At 41.7% G+C, this 24,513-nt stretch overlaps 1 protein-coding gene across 20 annotated transcripts in view; it reads left to right on the forward strand.

Annotated features, from left to right (window-relative positions):
* DTNA (dystrobrevin alpha) overlaps positions 1-24,513 on the forward strand; it is a 226,291-nt gene that overhangs the window by 48,066 nt on the left and 153,712 nt on the right. For 4 of the 20 annotated variants that reach the window (XM_058833822.1, XM_058833824.1, XM_058833823.1 and 1 more), the window contains exon 2: positions 5,522-5,595. The exons of the other annotated variants lie outside the window; for them this stretch is intronic. The gene's annotated coding sequence lies outside the window, so the exon portion shown is untranslated. The remainder of the gene's footprint in view (positions 1-5,521; positions 5,596-24,513) is intronic. 20 annotated transcript variants of the gene reach the window in all.

Here is a 24,513-nt window from a genome sequence, read left to right on the forward strand (position 1 = left end):
TCAGCTTAATGCATCTATAAATTGTGTTCTGCTGGTTGGTACAGGAATGTAGGGAGAACCTCACAAAGCTGAGAGTCAAGCTGTGTTCTCTGCCAGGCTATTCTGTAAACAAGCCATGTTTTTTTCTTAAAACACCCATTTCTGATAATGCTTTCTATCCTTACTACAACTTACTCTACATCCCACCTTTCTCTGCCACCTTCCAGGCCTCTTCATCCAAAGCTCTAAGCTGTGTTCCTCCGGATCACAGTTTTAGAGTTGGGTGACCCATCAAAAACAGTCACAGCAAGCAGGGTAGGCTGGCTGCACATTCAGACGTGGTAATTCAGCAGCAGTCCTTGCTCCATCTCTACTTGCCTAGAGAGTCTCAGGGAGGAAATTTCTGGAGGAGACACATTTGCAAATGCAAGAGGTTGTGTGTGGCTTGCAAGGAGCCCCCTGAGCATGTCTCCCATAGACCCATGTCAGGTCAAGACAGAAGTCATCAGCAAAGGTGCAGACCTTTAGCTGCCAGAGCAATCATTTGTACTTGCAAGCTCTAAAGCTCCTTGTGAGTCATCCTTGGGGATGAAGTGTGACTTCTGCTAATAAACTTAGTGGCTGTTCAGTGATAGCAACAGGAAGATAAGAGTTGTATCTGCCTGCAGAATTTTTGTGTGTGAAACAATGGAGGAATGAAGGCTTCTCAGCAAAAGAGCAGTTAAAGATTTCTTTCAGCACAGGTGAAACTGTTTCTTTTCCATAATTTTAGCTTTAGAACTTGCTGAAAATGTGTAAATAATACATTTAGCCTCACTCTAATATTTGATATATAAAGTTTCAGATCAGCCATAAAATTTAGCAGAGCAACTGAAAAAAGGTTTTATAATAGGAAGTGGGGGTAAACAGAGGAAACTTGCTAAAATGATAATGGCAAAAAGCAATTATATGACCCTAAGTGACAGTAAATATGATTTCAGAAATCATACAGTTAAATAAACAGAGGAGGTAGGTAGTGGATGGTTGAAGAGAATCCAAAATAATGTAAGTCCTTCATCTGCATTAAATCTGGTAATGTATTCCTAAATGGAATTAAAAGTCTTTGAGATTAAAGACTTTTGGAAAAATAATAGTTCCAGGCTAATGTGAATTCTTTGCAGGACAGTGCATTTTCATGGAAGGGGGAAGAAGTGGTGGCTGAGTGTCATGTGCAGTTGCTCACAACTTGGTGGCAACTTGGCCTGAATGGGCCTAATCTTTGCTGTTACACTTTTTAATATCCACTTTTGTTGAAACAGAGTATTCTCTGTGAAAAAGGCATCAACTAAGAAGATAGACTGATAATTTTTCAGGCCACTCTCATTTTCAGGAAGCGGAAATAAATTCTTTGTGCACAAAGCCTGAGCTTTGTAACTGTGCATGTAAAGTACTGAATAAATCACCCATTGTGTTACTTCCAAGAGAAACCAAGCTTTGCCAGAAAGCAACCCCAGCCTAGCCAGGTCTGTCCATACCTATTTCACCTAAAAGGTCATGACCCTTTTTCTGTTGTGCACCACTGTAGGTGAGTGTTTGGGCTTGTACTAGGCTTGACTACTGATACTGACAGGCTCTATACAGAGCAAGGACATAAAATTGGGTATTTCAGCCTTGGAAGAAGTAGTCCTACCTGTTTTTTCACCCTACTCCCAGTCGATAGAGCAAATAAAAAGCGGGGAAGTTCATGCAAATACTAGCCCAGTCTTTGATGGATTTCCAGTGTTTCACACTGTGTGCTGATGAAAAACTACACACAACTTGGTGCCTTTTGTGAAGCAGCATTGCAAGGCCCCTCTTGTCTTCTTGGGTGCACAGGAGCTGCAGTGGTGGTGTATAGTTGCAGAAGGTTCACTGAGCTGTATCCTTGTAACTTTTGACACCAATACTGGCTGGGGAACAGCCAGTGAGTGGCACAAAAGCTCTTCAGGAAAGGATAGAGGTTACTGTGGATCTCCATTGAACACAAATTGATATTGTTGAGCTGTTGTCCAATAGAAAGCACAGTATTGTGCTGCATGTGGGACCACAGTCTGTAGGGAGCAATCCCCACGTTGGTCAGCTGGAGTTCTGTCTTCAGTTTGGAGCTCTGCTCTTGAAGAAAATGCTGACCACTTTGGATGTGGAGAAGAGGGCAGGAAAAGCGACTAGAGATCCAGAGGACATACCCCAGGGGGAAACCTTGAAAAGGTTACATTTTCTGTGCCTAAAGTAGAGCAGCCTGCCGAAGAGTGAGTAGGAGAAAGGCAGGTTTTCAAGTGCAGACAGCACAGTACAGGCTGTTGCAAAGGCTGGGCCAGTAATCTCTTTTCTGTGCCATGGACAGAGAGAAATGGATTTCAAATGAAACAAGGAAGAAGAGGTAAAGCCTACAAAAGTTTTATCCACAAAATACCCTGCCAGTGGATCTTCTGGAGTCTCCATCACTGGAAGTCTTAGGAATGACTTCAATAAACATGAGCAAAATGTATCTGACTCTGTCTCAGGTGGGAGGTGTATTACATATCTTTCCTACCATCCCTGTGATTTGACGATACTAGCGATAATACTGCTCACGGAATTATTTTAATGACAAACATTCTTTCTAAATTGTGGTTGCAGAGATCTTTGCAGAGTGGAATGTGTTTTGCTGAGGTGGAGGAGGCACTTAATCATCATATAATTTCCTCATTTTGAAGTGTTCCTTAGATAAGGCATAAACAGCTGGCTTTGCATTTCATCTCAAGTATCATTGTCCTGAAATACTTGGGGACATCACTTTGTCAGCTGGCACTTGACAGTCCATCCTAAATCTGAAATATGTAATTGGATTCTTCGGATGAAATCCAAGTTTCCTTTGAAGTCATGGGGTTTCATAGGGTAAAAATTTCACACTGAGGACAGAGTGATGTCCGCTTGTATGTGCTTAGCTTTACTGTCCTAGGCAGGCCTGTTGTTTTCAGGACAAGGCTACAAAGAGTGGGTTGTAAGAGCATGTAACCTTTGCTATGACAAACATTTGGCTGCAGAAGGGGGCCTTTGGAGTTCTTGTGTGGGTGAGTGAAAGCTTACAACAGGCATTACATGAGGTGAATTAATTTTTTTTCTCTTTTTCAGATAATGTGAACAAAACTAATTTATACCATCTGTTCTGAAATAGACAGTAGAAAAGCAACATCCTTTTTTTGTTTGTTTGTTTAACATTTCTTTTGATAATACTTCGGGCACTCTATTCTCTTTAGTGTAATGAAGTTTCTTCCCTTCTCATTGAGGAGAGGGGTGTTCTCCCCCAAAATGTATTTTTATTGCCAGTGGTCTTTAATTTGCATTTAGTATTCAAACAACTATAGCTGCAAGTTGAATGTTTCTCCAGCTACTGGATAATCCCTCCTGATGAAATGCACACAGAGAAGTCTCCAGGTGCTATGAATTGGAGTAGTTCCATTGGAAATATTCTAGCTTTGTTTACACCAGTGAGTTGACTGGTTTAGAGAGATTTAGAGGAGGTGATAGTCAGAATGTCATCCTAAAAAGGAGATGACATTGATGTAGAAGCTCAGGTTCAATCTCAGAGCTGAGAGTTAAATTTTTGTGCCTCATAATGTGTTGCAGTTCACATCCAGATTTCTTTGCAGGCTTTTCTTAACTGTGCCACAATGTGCCATGTGTAGGAATTGCATGTGTATACCTAAGGCTAAAATAAGACCACAAGAAAGTACAGAACCCAGACTTTAGGACCACCAATACATTAGTTGTTAATAACTTTACAGTGTTACTATGCTAACACTAGAAACATAATTAAATTGGAATGTTTTGAAATCATTAGGGGAAAGAAGATGGAGGAAAACAGTTTCATTCTCACAACACCATGTTTTCATTGACCTACTTAGAGTAGGGAAGAAAACGTGTCCCTTCCCGTAACAGCAGAATAGGCTTGTTCAGCAATTTTATAATGCAAACACACAAGAGGAGACTGGATTTCCTAACCACTCCAGGAAGATTTGGAAAGGAGAGTAATGTTATTTCACACACTTACGACTAAGATGTGTAAGTTCCTGTCCAAGCTATAATGTTATTAGTTTAATCAATTTGGCAGAAAGTGCTTAGAGTTAAAAAAAAAAGGAGGAGGGGGGAGACTTGTACTCAAAGGTGAGAGGAAAAGGGCAGTGCTTGGGCTGCAGCTGTGCAGAGGGACCTTCTGTGGGAAATGACATTTCCTTTGTCTTCATCTTCCCTGTTTCAAAGCCTTTGGGACCACTGGGCTGGAAGTGGAGGAGTGTTGAACATGGGTACAAGGTACATCTCTGCACATCCAACACCTCTGCCCAAGCCACCAAGTGGGGAGCCATGGCTGCAGCTAAAGCACTTCCAGAGAAAAATCCTGTGTGCTCTTCCTCCTCCACATCTGTGCCATGGGCAGGGAGTGAGATGCAGGTGTGTGGGTTACTCCAGCCACAGGGCGTGGCAGTGCTCATGGGGCAGGCAGCATGTGGGGTTTGGGGTGCAGCCCTCCTCCTCTAGACTTGGGCATTATTGCAGTACTTAATATTTGCTGTCGTATGCCTGAGTTAATAAACCATCTTTATCTGAAAATAAACACCTGCAGGTAGTCCTTTCTAGGCTGCTCGGGTCACATTCCTCCACAAGGTGTTGTTGGTAATTTAGTATTGTCAGAGGCATTAGTCACTGCCATAGTAGCTTAATAATGCATGGTAGGAGCCAGCTGGTAATTAACAAATTAGAGATATCATCTACATTTTCCTCAAATATTTCAGATGTAGCAAAAATAATTAAAAGGAGAGCGCTTCGGGTATTTAAAGCTGTAACGTATATTTAAAACAACTTGCCATGTCAGGAAATTATTCATTGTTTTAAAGGTCAGCTAGGCCTCATCTTGCTGCTGTCCCAGGATTCTGTAATTCACACTGAAGAGTTGTGAAGCAGGGGAAGGGCCAGACTCCTGTCTTCTTCTTTAACACTGTAATTCTGCATCATTTAGCAAATTCATGCTAATGCCTGACTTCTGTGCCTGTTTTTAGGAGAGGCATGACTTTGTAAGTCTCAGCTGCTCTCTTTTTCGCTTAACTTCCTTCCGTATTAAAAGTGTCTTGAATTGGAAGGTTATGTTTATGTGTATGTGCTGGAAAGATGAAATTGGCTTGTAATTGAAGCTGAGGAGAGAAAAAGTTAGCACAAATTGTATGAAACTGCAACGCTGGGACAGACACCTCAGTATGAATGAAGGTGATGATGGGTTTCATTATGTAGTGTAACTAAAATATGCTGGTATGCACAAGCTTGCTTTAACTCACTTGGCATCTCCATATTTTATCACCAGATGGTGACCAGCAGTTTCAAACTGAGATGCTCTCAATTACCTATGCGTGATGATTGAGCAAAAGTATATTTTGATACATCTCCCCTCCATGCTGCTTCAGCCCAGTACTCCTTGATCCTCCTGCAGCCTGGCTCCAGGACTCAGCTCTGAGTATTGCAAGCCTTTGACTCTGCTTTTTCTCTGGGGCAGGATCTGATCTGGGCACTCTGAGGCAGACGAAGCAGGGAACAGAGCAAGCGATCGGAGGAGCATCATTTCTACGGGTAGGGTGTGGTGTTATCTGTCTTCGTGGGGAGCACTTGGGTTCTGGTAGTGGCTTGGAGAAATACGATTTTTGTCTGAAGACGTTCTTCTTGGAGATAAATGCTTTAGAAAATGTGTCTGGGTGCTCTTTGAGACACAGTGCAGTTTTTGTCAGTAACTGTGTGCAAGCTTTGAGCTCACGGTACAGATATGAGCAGCTGTACAATGTAATGAAAAGCAGAGAAGAATCTGCCCTTTAATACCTTTGCTCTTTGCTACATTTAGTCACCTCCACATTCATGGAAGAGCACTGGGAATTTCAAAGCATGTGTTCCTGAAGCTTACGAAAGAAAAGGAATTCCATATGCAATTTCTGTTAAGATTTTTAGCCTCTAAGAGTCAAGCTGAGGTGTTTTGAATGCTTCCTAATACCTTTTGATACTAAAAGCACAAAGGGTAGAGGTGGAAAAAGGCTGGTAAGTTATTCACATAACACTGTTAATAGTATAGACTTGTTTTGTGTTACCCTGAATTCTCTTTTGTTGTTCTGGGTGGCTTTGCATTTGGGGGTCTTTCTGGTAGCTTTGTACTGACTGTTGGTTGCCTCAGCAAAAAACTTTCCCTGTTTGTACTGTATAATAGCAGAGCATGAAAGTGCAGGTGACACTGAGTTACCCAGCATGCAGACACAGGGAGAGAGTGATGCTGCTGGCTGCACCCGGGCTGGGTGAGAGCTGACACCCGAAAGGGCAGGCAGAAACACTGCAGCTTGCCAGCCTTCACCTGCGATGCCACAGCCTGCTGAGAACCGGCCTCACATGTCCCCACCTGGTGCCAGCACACAGCAGGCACATTTGGCACATATCCTGCTCTTCCTACTGTCCACACCAAGGAACCTGTTGAATGTGCCACTTCCCTGGTTTTGCTGGTATTCCTGGATTTCCCTCAGTGCAGCGCAAGGGCAAGGTGTAGGGGTGGTCCTACCTGGTTCTGCCACAGGCTATGGGGTCGCAGCTTGGCACACACACAGGCCTGGCAGGGCTCCTGGCATCCATAGCCCAGACATGGCTGGGCAGTCTTACCTGTGTATCTCTCCCAGTGACAGAACAGCGTTTCCTAGTGCAGGAGCTGTTCCTGCAGGCAGGGCCTTGCAGTTCATTCAGGAATCACAAGGTACATCAAATTTTACTACAGTTTTCATCCCCCTGAAGCCCTTCATATACACAAACCATTACACAGACTTCATAACGATTATGGCCTGTTAAACTGCTGTATAAATATTGGTACTCTGTTTCTTGATTTATTTTTTACCCTTTGTGTTAATTCCGTTCATGACCTTCACACTTCAGGTTTTAAAATGCCACCACATTATATAGAAGACTAGATTGCTGTTGAGGGGAATGAAAATAACTACCATAGCAAGAGGAAAAAAGTTTGATTTTTTTCAATCTGATACAGTTCCTGTAATCATGGACAGTAGGTGATGTCTTTAGTACCTGTCACTCCTTTGTACTGATGCTTTCAAAATCCTGGACACAAGTCCTGGAACTTTCTGTTCACCTGGGAAGGAAGAAAGACATTCAGTCTGAATGTCCTCAGTTGCCACTTTTTTTACATTACGTTTTGGGTTAGTATTTCTGCAAAGAGGCTATCCAGAAATCCCAGAGCAATTTAAGCCTCTAAGATTTCTCCATTCTGTACTTTATTTTGACAAAGTAATGGCCATATACCTCTGTATTAATGGATTATTGTGACACTTGGATGTTGCATTCAAAACACTGCATTTCAGTACAATTGCTCAAACCCAAACTTTATATAGATAAAATATATTATTTGCTACACTCCTTTTATTCTGATCAAATTTGTCATATCTAACTGTATCATTTTCTGGAAGAAAGGCCCCTTGCTTTTGACACATTTTGTTCTGTGCTCTTTTTCTCCACTGTTTAAGTCAGAATTAGGCTGTCCTCTTTGTATTATATTTTTATTTAATATTTGAGAAGCAATAAGTTAACCTATGTGCTCTGTGTTCAGTCTGAGTGACTAATCCCCACAAAGACTGCTGCTTACTGGCTGATCACTGCACTTGTAATTTACTTTTACTGTAAAAAAGCCTTGCAGCTGAGCATTTTGGTTCCAAATGCAGATGGCTAAGCTGAAAAACCTTCTTTTTTTCTTATTTTTTGGGACTGATAAGTGAAATTCAGGAGTCTCCACTAGAGTTGTTTTGGAAGAAGTAGAAGTTCTGGAAAAGCTGCGAGGAATTTTGGTTGAATTTGGGGTTGATCTGCTGTTAAGAATTGTTCAGTGTTCTACTTACTCCATGCTTACAGAAAATATTTCCTTTTATTTCTGACAGCAAAGTTTCATTCCACTTTGAATTGAGGCCACTGCCTCAATGTCTTCCCTCACTAAAATAAAACAACAGGTGACTAGATCTTGAAGTGTCATATCTGACACATTTGGCAGTTGTTTTCTGCTTCTTAATAGTGCTGGGATACAAACTTGAGGTCATCCCAGCTTCTCTGGCCACCTCTGCCCAGTGAAATAAAGACTGCCTGATTTAGTCATTACTATTTGGTGCGGCTGCCTTTACATGTGCATTCACTCTGCTTAGAGGATCCCAAACTGCCTGTAAAGGTCTGTGTTGGCATCTTGCAGTGACAGTTTCCCTGCCCATGGGAACCCAGGTTTGTGTATGTTATGTTTTGGAGCAAATGGTGGTGGTGATACATGCAGGCTTATCTGCTCAGCCTTTTCATCTGAATGGAGCCTTCCACGATGAATTGACTGGATGAAAAATTCAGTCCATCCTGTTTAGAATTACATGTGTTTATTCAGTCCTTTGTTAAAGCTGGTGCTGTTATTCATGCACTACTTTTGCTTCCATGTAAGTTTTATTATACTTTGATCTCCTGTAGCACCCAACAAACTTTTTAAAACCACTTACCCAGAAACCATTGTTTCACTGCAATTATAAAAGAACATGCAATGAATTACAAATGAGAATATTACCCAACAAGATATTCCTAGAAACAGGAGAGCACTTACATGCAATATAATACATTAATCATTTATAAGGATTCAGTTATTAAAACTTTTTTTTTTTTAATACTCTGTATGTGAGGATGTGACAAGCCTGTTCACTGAGGGTGTTTGTGGGCTTTTGAAACTTTCTTAAGTTTCCATCCTCACATTCTTGTCACAGAGTTGGAAAGCAAAAGCTCAAATATAGTAGTTTGGGTGACTCCAGGGTAAGGTAGCTCTAAACTATGAGTACGTAAGTATGCATTCACACATACACATACATAGATGTATGTGTACAGATAAATTCAACAAACCTTTGTCTTTAAGAGAAGTCCACAGTGTGCTTGGTGCTTCTTTATTTCTACAGAACTGCTCATCAAAGACTTCGTCTGCTGAGACACTTTCACAGTCAGGATTTGTGGTCATTGTAAGCAGATCTCTCAAATGAGCGGAAGTCTGATAAATCTAGCTGAGCTATCATTTCTTGACAAAGCTTTATCCTGAGGTTGGCTTTGGATATACACATTTATAAATAAGGACAGGACAGGAAAGGGGAAAGGGAAAGGAAAGGGAAAAGGGAAAGGAATGGGGAAAGGGCCTTAAAAAATCTTGTTTTCAATTGTCTGTGTGAAGGTGTAGTGTCCCCACTCCCCATTCAGACATAGGACATGTCACAAGACAGCAACATGAGCTCCCCCTGTCCCTTCCTCAGGCTGGTGGGATGTGTTTCAATGCCAGTCACAAGCTGCAGAGCTCACTTAGCACCACACTGTGCCCAGTGATGATGCACAGCATTTTAGTAGCTGTTGAAGCTGAAACTGACTCAGAGCTGCCTTGTACCTGCACAGCTCACAGAGGAAGCAGAGAAATCTGGTTTGTCAGTCATGGCCCATGGAGACATTCCTGGGATGGTGCACATTTGTGATTAAACCAGTAGAGTGGGAGACATTTCCAGCACAGGATCTGGTCAGAGTCCTGCTTTTGGAGCAGAAATATTATCGTTAAGAATGATAATTATCATCACCACTGGGCCGAGATGTAGAGCACTCTTCCCTGGGCATCTCTGCCTCTGCTCCCCTGCTTTAGAGGCGAAACAGAGCAAGGGAAAGGACCATCTGCAGACTGTAATTGTTTTGAAGCAGCTTTCCACTCCATTAGTACAATGAAGGTATAGTCTGGGTCATTTAATTTCCCATGTTGATGCAGGCAACAAATCAGATAGATGTGTTGGGGAATTATTCACCACGTCTGATAACTCAGCTTTTAAATAAAGAGCAGGACTTTCCAAATATTGCAGGAAGTGGCAAAAGCAGCAGGAGAGAACAGATCTAAACTGTCTTCTTTTTTAAGTGCTAAAGTTTGGGCAAAAGAAACTGCCATTTTTCTAGAAAGAAAACTCTGTGCAGCAAGTAAGCTGGTTCCAGCATAAATCCATTCTACTTGTCATGCTGGAACATGCAGCAGTTGTGATTCCTGTAGCAGTATTTAAAATGACAAGCATATTTAAATGAGCTTCTCTAGTGAAACTTGGCTGAAACTATCACATCAGTGGGATGATACCATGACAGCTTTACAATTCAAACCAAATTTCTTTTGGCTGTGATGCCATCCTCAGCCCCATTGTGGTGAATACCCTGCGTGGCTCATGCTCTGTGCTTTCAGATCATTCTGTAGTGATTCTTCTGTTTCTGCCATTTTCATGACCCCTCTGTAGACCAAAGTGCTGTAGGTATGTGCCCTTCACAGATGCTTGGCTTGAGGAGTGATGAGAGAGGCATTCCCGCTTGTTTTCACCTGGCCAGCTGCATTCTTGAATAAACCGGATGGTGTGGTTGTGGGGCAGGGAGGGAAGATGTTCTTTGACAAAGACCAAAATGAAGGTATTCCAACATGGCTTTGTGGTTCAGCATTCCTCATGGGATCAAATCCTAGAAGAGATCAGACTGTCTGAGTGTTAGGAAAGGAACAAACCCCCTTCATTCTGACAGCTACTGCCCTCGGCCCTAATTGCTTTTTGGAAAGCACATCCGTTCATTTATAAATGCATTCCTTTTTCACTCGTAAATTACCCTGTTTATGCTCTAGAAGTATTGGTGGTAGGATACAGTGCATTACATACATAAACTTTCCATGGCTTTAAATGCACTATTACCCTTTGTGTCTTTTTTCAGAGATGTTGAGCATCTCTAACTCTGAATGCCATGGAAAGTCTACATGGCAGTCACACATTACTTTCTTTACCAACTATACCCTGTTCTATTTTCACTGCCAGACCTTGGTACTCACAATTCAACTGTTTATTGAAGGTGAATTCCTTATCTTCTGTCTCCTATTTATCAAATCTTGTAATTTATCCTTGTTTTATGCTGTCATATGCATGATCCAGAACAACAGTTCTTTTGACCCTGTAAAAAAATTGATGGGTAGAATGGCTCAAAAAATAATCTGCACTGGAAATCTTATTAAAAGTAAAATTCTACTAGTTATTACAAAATTGACAGTCTGATTCATTCACCTGTCCAGGGCTGAATGGAAGGTCAACTAAAATTTGAACCCTTGGTAAGGAAGTGTCACTTCATATTAGTTTAACAGGCAATCCAAAGATAGGATCACATATTAGTGAAGGTAAGAGGTGCAAAAACCCACTTACAGACGTAAAAGCAACATCCTGTACAAGTACAGTTATTGAGTAGAACATTGGTATTATAATCTCTCAAATGACAGCTTTATCTGACTGTAATTCATCATGAAGTAGAGTTTCTGGTGTGTCAGGAGTTCTCTTGACCTGATGCAAGAACTTTACAACTTAACTTTATGACCTCAGGAAATTAAATAGGTTATCCCAATACTAAGTCTAGTCTTTCCCAGCTTGAAGATACTCGAATTCCTGTAATATCCACTACTTACTACACAATGGAAACTTAAAAATTCGAAAGCTTTGTCTTTTTGTCATAGCTCACACAGACAATCACACTGAAGTGTCTTAACATATTGCAAGCTACTTCTTTGTTGGTTTTTATTTTGGAGTTAGCAGAAAATAAGTCAGGGTCTTAAAGTCATCACCAGTTTTCACTTCATTGGAGTTGTTCTGAGAACTGTAAATAGTACATTCAGTAATTAGCTCCTAGGTGGGATCTTTTGTGTCCTGTGTGTGTCACTGCAGAAACATTCTAAGTGTGTCCAGTGAATTAGGAAAGGAAACTTCAATGCCAAGTGCTCTTCGTAGTCACTCCAATAGATCTGAGGTACAGTCCTCACCACACTGTCATCACATGGCTCTGAAAACACTCATTTACTGTCTCAGAAGAGGGAACTATTTAATTCCTCTTGCTCCAGAGGCTGGTTTGTGTGAAACCTGCTCAAGTTTTCCTTCCAGCATGCTGATAGGATTGCTTATTGCTTGTCCAGGGATCTTATTTCTTGCAGCTAATCTGAACATGCATCTCAGGTTTCTTTTCAATCTGCTGAAATACGGCTGTGATAATTTTATCTCGACAGCCTGTATGGCTCCACTTGTATTCAAGCGTCAGTCTGACTGGCTGTGGGTTTGAGGCACATGACCTTGGGAGAGGTACAGACTATTCATGTTGTGAAAGCCTTCTCTATCAGGGCAATGTGCGTGTGCGTGTGTATGGTATAGCTTTGCAATGCCATGGCAGACACAAGAAACTGTCCTTCAGTGTCTCTCACTGGCCAGACTGGCCAGAGAACAGTTTTATTGGGCTTGTTCATATTCAGCTGGCAGCTCTGCCTGCTCTCTGCTTCCCTCCTGGTTTTGTTTTACTGTCTGTTTTCAGCTCAGTGGAGGGTAGTTGATAGTGTAGTCCCTGATAAAAAAAAAAATATCAATTCCTGACTATGTAATGGATTGGTAGCACCACCAATTAGGAAAGTTGCCCAGCAGTTCCCATTATAGTACCTTACAGTTTTTCACAGTATTTGTAAAACTTTTAATGTCTGAACTCAATTTTTTCTAGCCAGCTGTTTTCCTCAGTCGGAGTATTTTTGGAATATTTCAGCAAATGTGATTCAGTAAGACTGAGAACAAGACTGGCATAAAAATAAGTGGGGTTTATTCACATTTAAAGAAAACCTGGGGTTATTTTCTTTGGTGTGCTTTAGTGTTCTTGTACACTGGAACAAGGATGTAAACTTCAGTAAAACACATGACCTTTGCACGAGTATTACTTCTCTTATTTATCCTTGTGGAAATCAGCCCGTTTGGCCTATACAGTAGCCATCAGGGGAAAAGAAATCCCAAGCAGCTTATCCATGTTAAGAACTGGCTGCAGCTGAAGATCCTCGATGGAACCAGTCTCCCCAAGTGTGCTTGTGGCACCCAAGTTGTTCCTTGGTCCTTGAGCATTTGTCAAGGTTTCTGTTGTATTTGTCTTCACGTGGATTTGGGTGTACACAGGTGTGTACTGAGAAGTCAAATGCTGTACCCACCCATAAGTCTTGCACACTTGAGGGCAAGGCTGCAGCTTTACAGGCAGCTTGAACTTTGACATCTCCAGTCTCTTAAACACTGAGGCTGCTAAAGCAAACTTAGCATTCTTATTCCTGAATTCCTCAGGAATAATTCTGCATGTAGTGTGGTATTGTCCTTGTTTTGTAGGGTAAAGGTGACAGAACCTCCAGTTTCTTTGTAGTAATTACTGCTTAGCATTCTAAACAACCTTGATCAAGGATCCCCAAGCACACTGGGCTTTCCCATCTTTCTCACATGAAGTGTACATGACATCTACAGTTCTGGCAGCATTCTGATAGGACAGGCGGGGGTGGGAGAGGAGCTCGTTCTTGGACAGCACTGTCTCAGGGGAAAAAAAGTGGCTTACATTCTAAGTTCATTTCCATTTTAGTTTATGAAGCACTGCTTTTCAAAACTCCTCGGTTTTGCCATACTTCCAGCCCTTAGCTGAACAGATGTCAGAAAAAGACAAGCAGAATGAAGATAAATATGTGAACATTTCAAAACTTTTGTTACGGCACACTGGCCACTACTGAGTAGAAAATAATCCTGCTGTCATTAGTGTGTTTGAAGTTTGAACCTCTGTTCTGTATTTTTCGTTGTTGTTGTTCTCTTTTAGCAATCTCCCTTTTCTTCAGAAAGAGCTTTTCATTCAATGTCTGTTTTGTTCAGTGTGGTCAGATGAATGTTATTTTCTACTTAGTAAATGCCCCATGCTTACTGTATTTTATTCACATGAATAGACTTGCTTAAGATCAATGTGAATGTTGCATGGTGGGGCTAGCAAAGAGTTAATATTTTTTACCAAGCTGCATAATACTTCTGGATACATTTCTCTATTGATCCCCCAATCCTCTTAGGTCTGCCTAAATAAGTTCTTTATGATGGAAAATAACTTAGCAATTTATAATGCTGTGAGATCACTTTCCCCTCAAAAGATCATCTTTATATAGTCCTTCTTGTTTTCAGACTCACTGCTCTTGCTCCAGTTTCCTGTCTGGTAGTAATAGTTTAAGGATAAATAATAGGCAAACTTTGCAGGAAATCATGTTTTTTACAAACTCAACTTGTAATGATGAAAATGAAAACAAAATTTTGGTAAGTGGGAGTCATAACATCTTCAAGAGATGCATAAATCAACAGGTCCTCCCCCCAGTTATCTGTACTAACAAGGTTTTGGGATTTTTTTTCTGATCTCCTTCATAAGATTTTCTGTGTTTGCTTGTCATGCATTTCACTTCACTGGATCCCATGTTTTCTGACTACTTGGTGAGAAAGGGCCTGGCCAAGGCATAAAGAGCATGGAGAGGGTATGAGTATATCTCAGTGACTCCACTCTACAAACAGTTTCCAAAGTTATAAAATAATTCATCAACTGGACAACTAAAAATACCATAGTTGAGTAGTTCACTAATGCAAGGCAGATTTTCCCACTACAGAAGAATACATGTTTGGAAACAAGTGAAAAGAAGACATCCTACATCCCAGCAATTTATTCCAGACAAAGCTTGCCTTCCTAACATCTTCAGGGAAACTGTCAGTTTTAAATACTCTAATTTGTGTCGTGACCCACGGGCCTTGATATAATAATGTATTAAGGGGTTCAGACAGCTGTGCTGAACTCAGTCATTATTTCAGTTTAAATCCTACCTGAATAAATGGATTACCAGCTGCTTAGACAAAAATATTTCAATTAAGACAGGAGAGTAACTGGTAAATTCCATGGATAAACATTTTTCCCATATAGTAATGCAGGAGAATTGTTAACTTCATGTTACAAAAAGGAAGGGTGCTGAACAGCACAAGCTGATGTGCAGATATGAGCAACTGTGAGTTTATATTGCTGTTGCAAGTCGTTTCGTGTGTAAAGAAATAACTGCTGTGCAGGCCAGGCTGGGTGCCAGAGTCATCTTCTGTGCTGGTATGGTGCTGAGGTTGCCAGCACTTACCCTAAAACTGACGTAGCTGTTGGCATAACGGAGACTCTAAATGTTCGCTTTGATGTCTGAAATACAATGCAGTGTATAGGCGCCTCCTTTACAACAGGAGCAGCAGAGATACAAATCTTCATGCCTGTGATGAGGAGTAGCAGCTGGGTGTTTGCTGGAGGCCAGAGAGGGGAGTGGGAGAGCAGAGCACAATCAGGATGCTTCTGTTTCTGATTTTTCTGACCTGCTGCTTCCCAGGTGCTCCGACCAGAGCCTCACCACAGCATTTTATTGGCGCGAATCCAGAGCAGGGCCACAGAGTTGGTGAGGGGACTGCAGCACCTCCCATGTGAAGACAGGCTGACAAATTTGGAACTGTTTAGCCCAGGGAAGAGACAGTTGCCTGGAGACCTCACAGCAGCCTTCCAGTACCTGAAGGGGGCCTACAGGGAAGATGGAGTGGGACTCTAAATCAAGAACTGTAGTGACAGGACAAGGACTAATAGGTACAAATTGAAAGAGGGGAAATTTAGGTTAGATAAATGGAAGAATTACATAGATTGTGAAGCACTGGAGCAGGTTGTCCAGAGGGACTATGCATCCCATCCCAACCTGGCCAGGTTGGATGGGGCTCTGAACAACCAGTGTAGCAGAAGGTGTCCCTGCAAAAGGCAGGGGAGTTGGAACTAGATGGTCTTTAATGTCCCTTCCAACCCAAACCATTCTATGATTCTATGATTTTGTTAGAAAACAAGATTCCGGTTTCTGTCTACAAATGGGTTCAGAGAAAAAGGCTTAAAATAAAGAAAAAAAAAAGTCTCAGGTCCAAAAATATTAAAAATCTTGGCTGTGCAACTGAAAGTAAAACTCTGTGACAGTTACTCTCCAATCATATTAATCAAGTGGCCTTTAAATAAAAAAACCATTCAGATTATCAGCTGGGAAGTGGAGTTGGGACGTCAGGTCAGGTAGACTCACTCTTCTGACAGTAAGCATAACTTTGGAGATGAAACTTTGCCTCAGGCTGTATGATAAGGAACTAAAACTCCTGCTCTCTGATAAAGTATATAGTTCTCAGGATATGTGATACCATGAGATGTGCTCCTCATCCCAGGAATTTGCATTTTACGCAGCAGAACAGAAAAAAAACCTATATAGGCACTGCATGAAGAAATGGGACAATTCATTCATTAAAAGTGCCATGGCATATGTCATCAGTTAATAAGCAGCATAGCATATACCAAAACTACTTTGAAAAATACTGTGTTGTTTGAGGTTTTTATTTCTACCTAAAAGGTACTTTCAGTCCTTCTAGAGCAGAAGCTAGTATTTTTTAGAGCATCTTTGTTTTCATACTCTCCTAGGATATGTCCTACCTTATTACCACCTCTTTTCATTTAGTAATCTGTGTTTGGAATTAAGGATACTCAAATGTAAAATACTGATTATTAGAGAAGCTATTAAAACTGAAGTTTACTTTTTGTGAGGCAAAGCAGCCTACATGAATTCTGTTTATATATTGCTTTGTCTTGCCAAACAGTTTTGTTTGTATATATCCCAGAGCATGGGAATTTCTTGGACAGGAGTGATTTCTGTCTTTGTTTCTTGCTCCAAGCGTATGGTCAGTGCTAGAGAAGAAGGCCAGAGTTTGCCCTAATTGTGTCACATTCTGGCTTCTGAGAGCACCTTAGTGTTTAGCTCATTAAAAAAAAAATAGCACAGAAACAGTGAGTATAAAGGATATAATCTCTGTAAAAGTAGCTTTAGGTCTGGCTATGGAGGATGTGTTAAAGACTGCAAGGAAAGCTGCAATTCTTTCAGATAAATCAGCTGGTCTGATTACTATTGTTATTCCTACTTTAGGAGAAAAAAGCTGATTTGGAAATGAGCTTTTTTAAGCAACGTGTCATTTTTACATCATTCTGGAAAGGTCTGGCATCCAGATTCATATATCTAGCTGAAGAGGTGGAGACCTCAACATACTAAATAACTCACTGGCTGACCCTCTATTCTAGTAAACACAGCAGAGGTTTGCCTCTGGCACCAAGACAGTCTGGGGTGGCACAGCACGTGTTCATACCGCTGAACTCAGTCTCTAGGCTGAGTGGCCACAAGCAAACAGCCTGCTGGAAATGTCTCTGGACTCTGCAAACTCCCAAACTCTGCCCAGGAGCCCTCTGGAGGAAGGAGGGCTGTTTAGGCCCAAAACTGTGCCGGGGATGCTGTTGTAGCAGTGAAGGCAGCAGCTCCAGCTCTCATGAGCATGTCCTTGCCAGTGTCACTTACTAATATAGACATGCTCTTATCAGGGAGATGGGACCAAATAAAGAAGAAGCCATGGTTTGGTTGCTGTCACTCTCCATTGTGTTGCAAGACGTGGTTATGAACCCTGTTGAACGCTGTACTAGGTTATTGAATAGCTCTGGGCAACCTGCCCCCCTAACAGCTCCAGAGTTAAGTTGGAACAAATCTGCCCTGGGAAAAGCCAGAGCCCAGCTTGACTGCTTTTCTTCTGCTGGGCAGGATCTTGCTGTCTGCGGGTTTTTTCAAGACACATTATATATTTGCTTTCAAAAGCCATGAAAATATTTTTGGGGAAATCTTGATGTTGGATACAGCAAAGTTTGTCTCCTGGGCCCACCACTGTGCTTGGTGTGCTGCAGTGAATCACTGAAGCCCTAATTTCTGGCATTAATTTATTTTTTTTTCCAGATTCCTCTATATCTGGCATTCTGTTTTCTCTGTTTACAAAGAAGTATTTTTATTGGTACCAATAAAAGGTACCAATAAAAATACATACATAACATTGTGATATTACTGTGGATTGGGTAACAACATGTAGCTCTGTTTTCCCAGAGTTGCAAGATACTACCGATGCACATGTGCAAATAGCTAAACAAGCCAAATGGGAAAAATTTGGTTTTGGAACGAAACTGAGCTTCCAGGGCTTGTCAGCATCGGTTCCAGTAGATCCAAATTGCATCAGGATGTGCTTGTATGTAGATGTGAGAGAAATCACAGTCAGGAAGTGAAGTGAAGGACTGGCACTGCACAATTTTCATTCCTTTTCAGAGGAGTTTTCCCAAGTCATGGCTGTGAAGGAAACACTTGTTCGTATGCATGATACTAAGGAGACAATTCCTTCCACACAGACTGTTAAAATTAAGTGCCCAAAGTTTGTATCCATTTCTAATTTCTAATTTTGTAATGTGAAGATCTGTTTTTTGGTTGCCCAGATTGTTGTTTTCAAAAACCGTAATTATGGGCATTGTGGGAAAACTTAAATATAGTAGAACTGCCTGGCCCGTTTCCACCTGTTTCACTGATGATCACAGGGATGGAGCACCTCTCATATGAAGACAGGCTCAGAGAGTTGGTGTTGTTCAGCCTGGGGAAGACTACAGGGAGACCTTGGAGCAACCTTCTGCTATCTAAAGGGGACCTGCAAGCGAGCTGGAGAGAGTGAGGCTTTTAAAAAGGGCATGTAGGCATAGGACAAGGGGTAATGGCTTTAAATTAAAAGAGTGTACATTTAGATTAGATAATTAGGAAGAAATTCTTTACTGTAAGGGTGGTGAGATGCTGGAACAGGTTTCCCAGAGAAGTTGTGGATGCCTTGTCCATAGCAGTGTTCATGTCCAGGTTGGAAGAGGCTGTGAGCAACCTGGTCTAGTGGAAGCTGTCCCTGCCCATGGCCTGGGGGTTTGATCTTTAAGGCCCTTTCCAACACAAACCATTCTATAGTTCCGTGTTACCCACAATACAAAAAAAGGCTTAAGGAAACAAAAAATCACTGCTGCATAGGCCAGCTAAAACTGCTGAGCACTATGCAGTTTAATCATAACAATAAACATAGTGACATTTTTAGGGAGGTAGATTTATTTCTTTTTTTATAAATAAATTCTGTGCTGAGTAAGCAGGCTACTTCTGTACTTTCCTTGGCATAAATCAAAAATTTGATTTGACATATATATGAGATTCATGCTTTGGGGTAAAGTTTTTAGTTTAATTTGCAAATATTTTGATTTTCCTTGGGCACAAGAATCCTTCTGCTCATCCGCCTTCAGTCTGGTGATGTGGGAGCTTTGGTTTCCAGTTCAGTGTTCATAGTTTCATGTTTCTATAGTTAACACATCCAAAGTGTGATCAAATAAATTTTTGGATAATGGTGATTCTGCATGTAATTTGCCATCATTGGGCTTTTAAAGTCTCAGGCAGAGCAGAGCTGTTGTACCCAGCTCAGGACTTGATCCGCAGCCTAATATGGATGTAGAATGTCTCTGGCCTCAGCCTCTCTGAGCACGTTCAGAGCCTGCCAGGATCTCACTTTGGACTGTTTGCATGATGAATTCATCCTAAGCAGTAAACAAAACGTCGTTAATGCTCTAAATAGACTGCCCTGTTTCCTGGGTTCTCTGTGGTTCAGCTGTTATTTAACTTCAACAACATGATTTTTTTCAAATCAGAAAATTAGTGTTTCAGCTTTTTGTTGTGTCTATGCAGGGACATATAGGACAACTGTGGCACTGTGAAGCATCTGTTTCACTTAAAAACTAAACTTTGAAGAGCATTTTAGTTCTTCAGTGTTGCTATCGTTCCACCATTTACAAATTCCCTGCTTTTAAAATTTACCCTGAGAAAGATGTTGTAAATGTAGTACTGTCATGCTAGAAAGAACTGAGGAGTTCCTGGATAGGACATCAGTAGTCCTGAGCAGGCAGCTCTGAGTGGCCCTGTTGAAGCAGGGGATGGGAGCAGATGACCTCTGGAGGTCCCTCCCAACCCCAGCCACTCTGCAGATCTGTGACACAGATCAGTTGCTGCCTCCACAAGATAGGTTCTTTTCCTGTGAGAGCAGGATGTTAACCACCTACTTAATTTTTCTGTTGTTTATAATTGTCTGAAAGAAGATTAAAACTCAAAATCTCTCTCTGGTGGCATTGTCTCCAGAGGAAACCTTGTATCTGCATTCTCTGACCATGGTGTGTGGCCATATGGGTCAGCTGGTAGTGGAGGATCTGGACATTGCACAACAGCCCAGCTCAGTGGTTTTAAAAAATAATAGTACCTGTAGGAAAAGTCCTGTGGGGTCCTAGGATGTAAACCAGTGTGTTCAAATTTCTATAAAATATAGTCCAAAAAAGAAGAAAAAAAGGCACTCCCTCTGGAATGCTATTTCTGGCCCTTGTTTGTTTGTGTTAAATGGAAGGTCTAGAGGGAAGAGACTTGTTTCTCCATTTTACCCAATGCCCTTGAAAGGGAGGGATTCTCTTGCTAAGTTTTGTCTCTGCCAACCCACAGCTGGTAATCAGTTCACCAGGTCTCCCCACTTGTGCTCCAATGTATTGAACCTGAGAGTCATCAAAGAATTATACAAGTTGCCTTCTTTTTGGAGGTCTGAATTACCTTCAGGGAATTGCTGGACCTTCCCATATAGTAAGAAACTCTCTCATAATTTCATGTGGTTGATCTCTGACCACTGTTAATCACGTGCTTTAAGTGTTGCAGTTGCTTCCCTTGTTACGGAATTAGTGACCACCAAGCCCTGTTGGTGTCCTGAGCATTTCATTTGTCACGGCTTTGGAGTCATTACCCAATCCACTTAATTGCTATTCAGGCCAAATGCAAGGAGGGGATGTACTCAACCACCACCACTACTCAAAGAGTGAGAGTTCAGATTGGAAAAATCTGTTTATATTGTTAAATTGTGTTGTTTCTGTTGCCATCCCCACAAGATTTATCCAAGTTACTGTTTAGAAGACAGGTATTGTAAGGGGCAGGGGGGACGTTGTATGATTCTCCATCTTTAGAAAAGAGTTAATCAACTCTTGAAGACCAAATTATTTGGTACTGATTTGGTTTTCAGGCTTTTTTGAAACTTAATGGATCTTAGATAGATCTAACTAAATCTTAGACTATTTCTCCCATCATTTCATTCTTTCCTGCTGTACCTCTGACCCTAGACTAGACACCCCTGAACATACAACATTACTGGCAGATAAATACTTTGGAGAGAGACCTAGTTTACAGAAGACTGTGAGACATTCCTGAAAACTAGCAGAAAAAATAAATTTTAAAAGTATTAAAATACATTTGTCTGTGTAGTCCTTAAAAATGGCAAAGCAGTTTTTGATTTTATCCAACCATTACTGAATTCTTCTGTAGCACTAGGGGTACCCCGTGGTGTTGTAGGTATTTTTCTTTTATTCTCACCAATGACCATGTAAACACACAGGTATGTGCTTTAGTTTGTTCAGGTGATGAACTGTGCTAGTAAAGAAGTGTTCAAATGCCCTTCCTGAATGTCATGTTTGGTCCTCAGTTTCCTTGATTTGGAAGATATTTATTTAGTACCCTCATTCACTAACCAATCAGAAATGAAAATAAATTATTTTCTCATTTTTAGCATCAACTTAAAGGGTTTTTTCATAGGCCAGGATTTGGGGCTCTAGCACAGCCTTGTATATGCTTGAATGGTCTTACAGATTAAATGGACCAGGTCAGTTGAATATTCAGTGTGCAAAGCTAAATTTACCAGTCCCTTAAGTAACATGACATCTTTGAAAAACACAGATAAGGTGTTTTTGTAATTCAGCTTTTCCTCTTGACAGCATACTTTTAAAGGACAAAATAAATAGGCGATTAAGGAAAATCGTTTCTGACCGATGTTCAGCCTTGGAAAGCTTCTTACTACCCTGCCTATGAATCAGGAGGGTAGCAGGGTTTATCTGCTCGGAGCACACACGTGGACCTCCGCCTCCTCATAAATCTGCTGCTTGGTAGGTCGGTTCCCTGGGAGCTGGATCTGTCCTTGTGGGGCTGTGAGACTTGCAGGGCTGCGTGGTGGCCTGGCTGCTCCTCTGTCGTGCTCTGGGGTTGGTGTGCCACGGCTCTTACCTTGCCTTGACCCCCTCCTCCCTCCTGCTGTGCACAGAGATCTCCTAGCTGGGATTTCAGAAGGCTTTGGTCCTGGCTGCATCCTGCTTGTTTGGCAGCAGTAAGCCAGGGCAGACCCACAGCTGGCTCCAGCTCTCCTCACTGCCCCAGGCTCTGCAGGCAGGCAGGCAGATGCTCCTCGAATCAATGCAGGCAATCAGGAGACTCCCCTGCAGTATTTCAGCACAAAGAATCCACACTCAGCTGCACTGGCGTGCTGGAAAAGGCTTCATACCACATTTTTGCATACAAAAATGTGTATGCAAAATGGTGGGGAGAAAGTACCTGGTGTAGGCTAAGGGGCTGGTCAACAGGGCAGTGTCCAGCTCTGGACACTAAAATGCCCCCTGCCTTTTTGGATGAGGGATGTGTCAGATCACCGACCAGCTCCCATGTGTGTGGAAAGCAGGGTGCACATGGTGTGGAGGGAGGGGAGCCTTGCCTGTGTTAGATGCTGGGGCACTAGCAGTGTGTGCCTGTGATGGGGAACTGGATGTACTTTCTGCATCCACTAACATAACAAGCACAGCAAGAGTTATCTGTTCTGTTGAGAGGGGCAGTATTTTCCGTAGGTGGCCAAAACCCACACCAGTAATTTTTTGAACTTTCTGTACAAATTGCCAAGGACTGACAGAAAATAAATTGAAGCGAAGGATGAGTTGTAGCACAAACCGGTGAAATACTGTTTCAAGTAACTGTTTGAAGGCTTGTTTTAGCATCTTGAAAGGAAGCAGGAATTCACGTGTTTTATTTTTAGCTTGCAAGGGAAGAGTTATTTAATGTTCCTTTATGTCTCATCTCTGAAAATGTTCTCACTGAGGCAGGATCTGAAGTCCTGGAGCTGGTTAACCCAAGACTTGCCTGCCTGTGGAAATTTATTTTTACAAAGGGGAATTACTGAAATTGTTTTTTGCCTATAAAATTTTAAGTAGAGCTGAGTCCAAACTCCAGAACCAGTAGAGTGTTGAAATACTTTCTGCTGCTGGCAGATTTGTGATTCACAGTTATGTAGTTGGGTGTGTTTTGCTTTCAGGATCTATAAGCATTTTGAGATTTTTATTGCGGAGTTGCTTTTGTTGCTGTTTGCTTTGATTTTGGCTCCCATTAGATTATGGGAGTTCCAGTTTTTCAAAAGGAATATTTTTATCCAAGATTTTAATAGTATTACTGTGACTGGGCCTTAAATCTCTAAGCAGAGATGGGATGAGCTGCTCACAGCTAGTGCTGAAAAAAATCTCTCATGCATTTTTCTCTCCCCTCCTCCCAGGTCTCTGAACATCAGTATCATGGCTCATGCTTTAGGTTCCTGAAAATCAATGAAATATTTATGATACTTTGTTTTCCAGCAGCTGGGTAATGAATGGGCTTGCAAAATGTTGCTGGTCAATACTTGCCCCTCTTGTCTAGTATTCCTGGTTCAACAAACATGCATCTTAACCTCCTTGTGAGACTGCTCTAATTTTCCTTGATTTTCTTTCCTGTGAGGCAGCAGAACCGTGTCAGCAGCAATGAAATGAGAGCTATCATTTCCTTGAATGGATAAGACAATCTGCAAAGCATGTATTAAAAATAAAACAGGAAGTTAGTGATTATCAATTTTTAGCAAACACGTTTCTGCTGATCTTCAGACTGATGCCTAATGGTAACAAAAGGAGAAGCTCTGCATCTGGGCAGTGTAATTTGTAGTTATTTGTGGTATATTTTCCCCTCATTAGACATGGCTGGTTTTTATTTTAAGGCCCAAGACCTGCAAGAATAATAACAGAGGCCTAATGTTGTTGCTTGTAAACAGTGTGTGTTGAACAGCATGTCTAGGACAAATAGGTATCAGGTTAAAAAAAAAAAGGGAGAGTCCTTTTTTTTTGTGCATTTACAGTTTTCTGAAGTAAAAGGCAGCATATGGCAGCCCTAGCAAGGAAGAAGGCCCTCCTTTCAGAGACTCTCCCCCAGCTCAAGGAGTTAGTGATTGCTTCCCACCCTGATAAAGGAGAATTACTGGCGTCCGTGTGCATGTGGGTGACGGGAAATGAGGCTTCCTCCAGACCTGGCCACCTGCTTGCAGAGCAGCAATGGTGGTGGGAGGGGAATCCACCTGCCAGCAGGCCATGAGTCTTGATTGATGTCTGTTCTCACTGCCAGAGAGGAGCCAATGCTCTGCTGCATGGGTGGCTTCTCCTTATTGCATCTCTTTTCCCCTTGAGAAGAGTCAAGAGTTTTCATTTGGACCCCGCTGCAGAGGAGAGGGAACAACCTGCACACCTGCCAGGAAAGGGAATCCTACACAACTGCTCCTGCTCAGAAAAGACTGGGAGCTGGGCCAAACATTTCATACGTGGGTGATTAAAATTAGACTCCTGCATCCATATGTACGTTCTCATTTTGAAAACACTGCCTGGCTTACTTTTCTCTCCTGCCTTTTATGTATTCCCCTAATGGGAGAATACTTCCCCCTTTCTTGTGGCTTTGACAGTGGCCCTTGCACTCACTGAAAGTACATTTATCTTTTCTGTCTGTAATCATACCTGATCACAGGCACAGGAACACAGCTCTGTCTTTCCATTTTCCACTAATATTCC

The sequence above is a fragment of the Poecile atricapillus genome, chromosome 2, assembly GCF_030490865.1.
Source record: "Poecile atricapillus isolate bPoeAtr1 chromosome 2, bPoeAtr1.hap1, whole genome shotgun sequence".
In the NCBI taxonomy this organism is placed as follows: Eukaryota; Metazoa; Chordata; class Aves; order Passeriformes; family Paridae; genus Poecile; species Poecile atricapillus.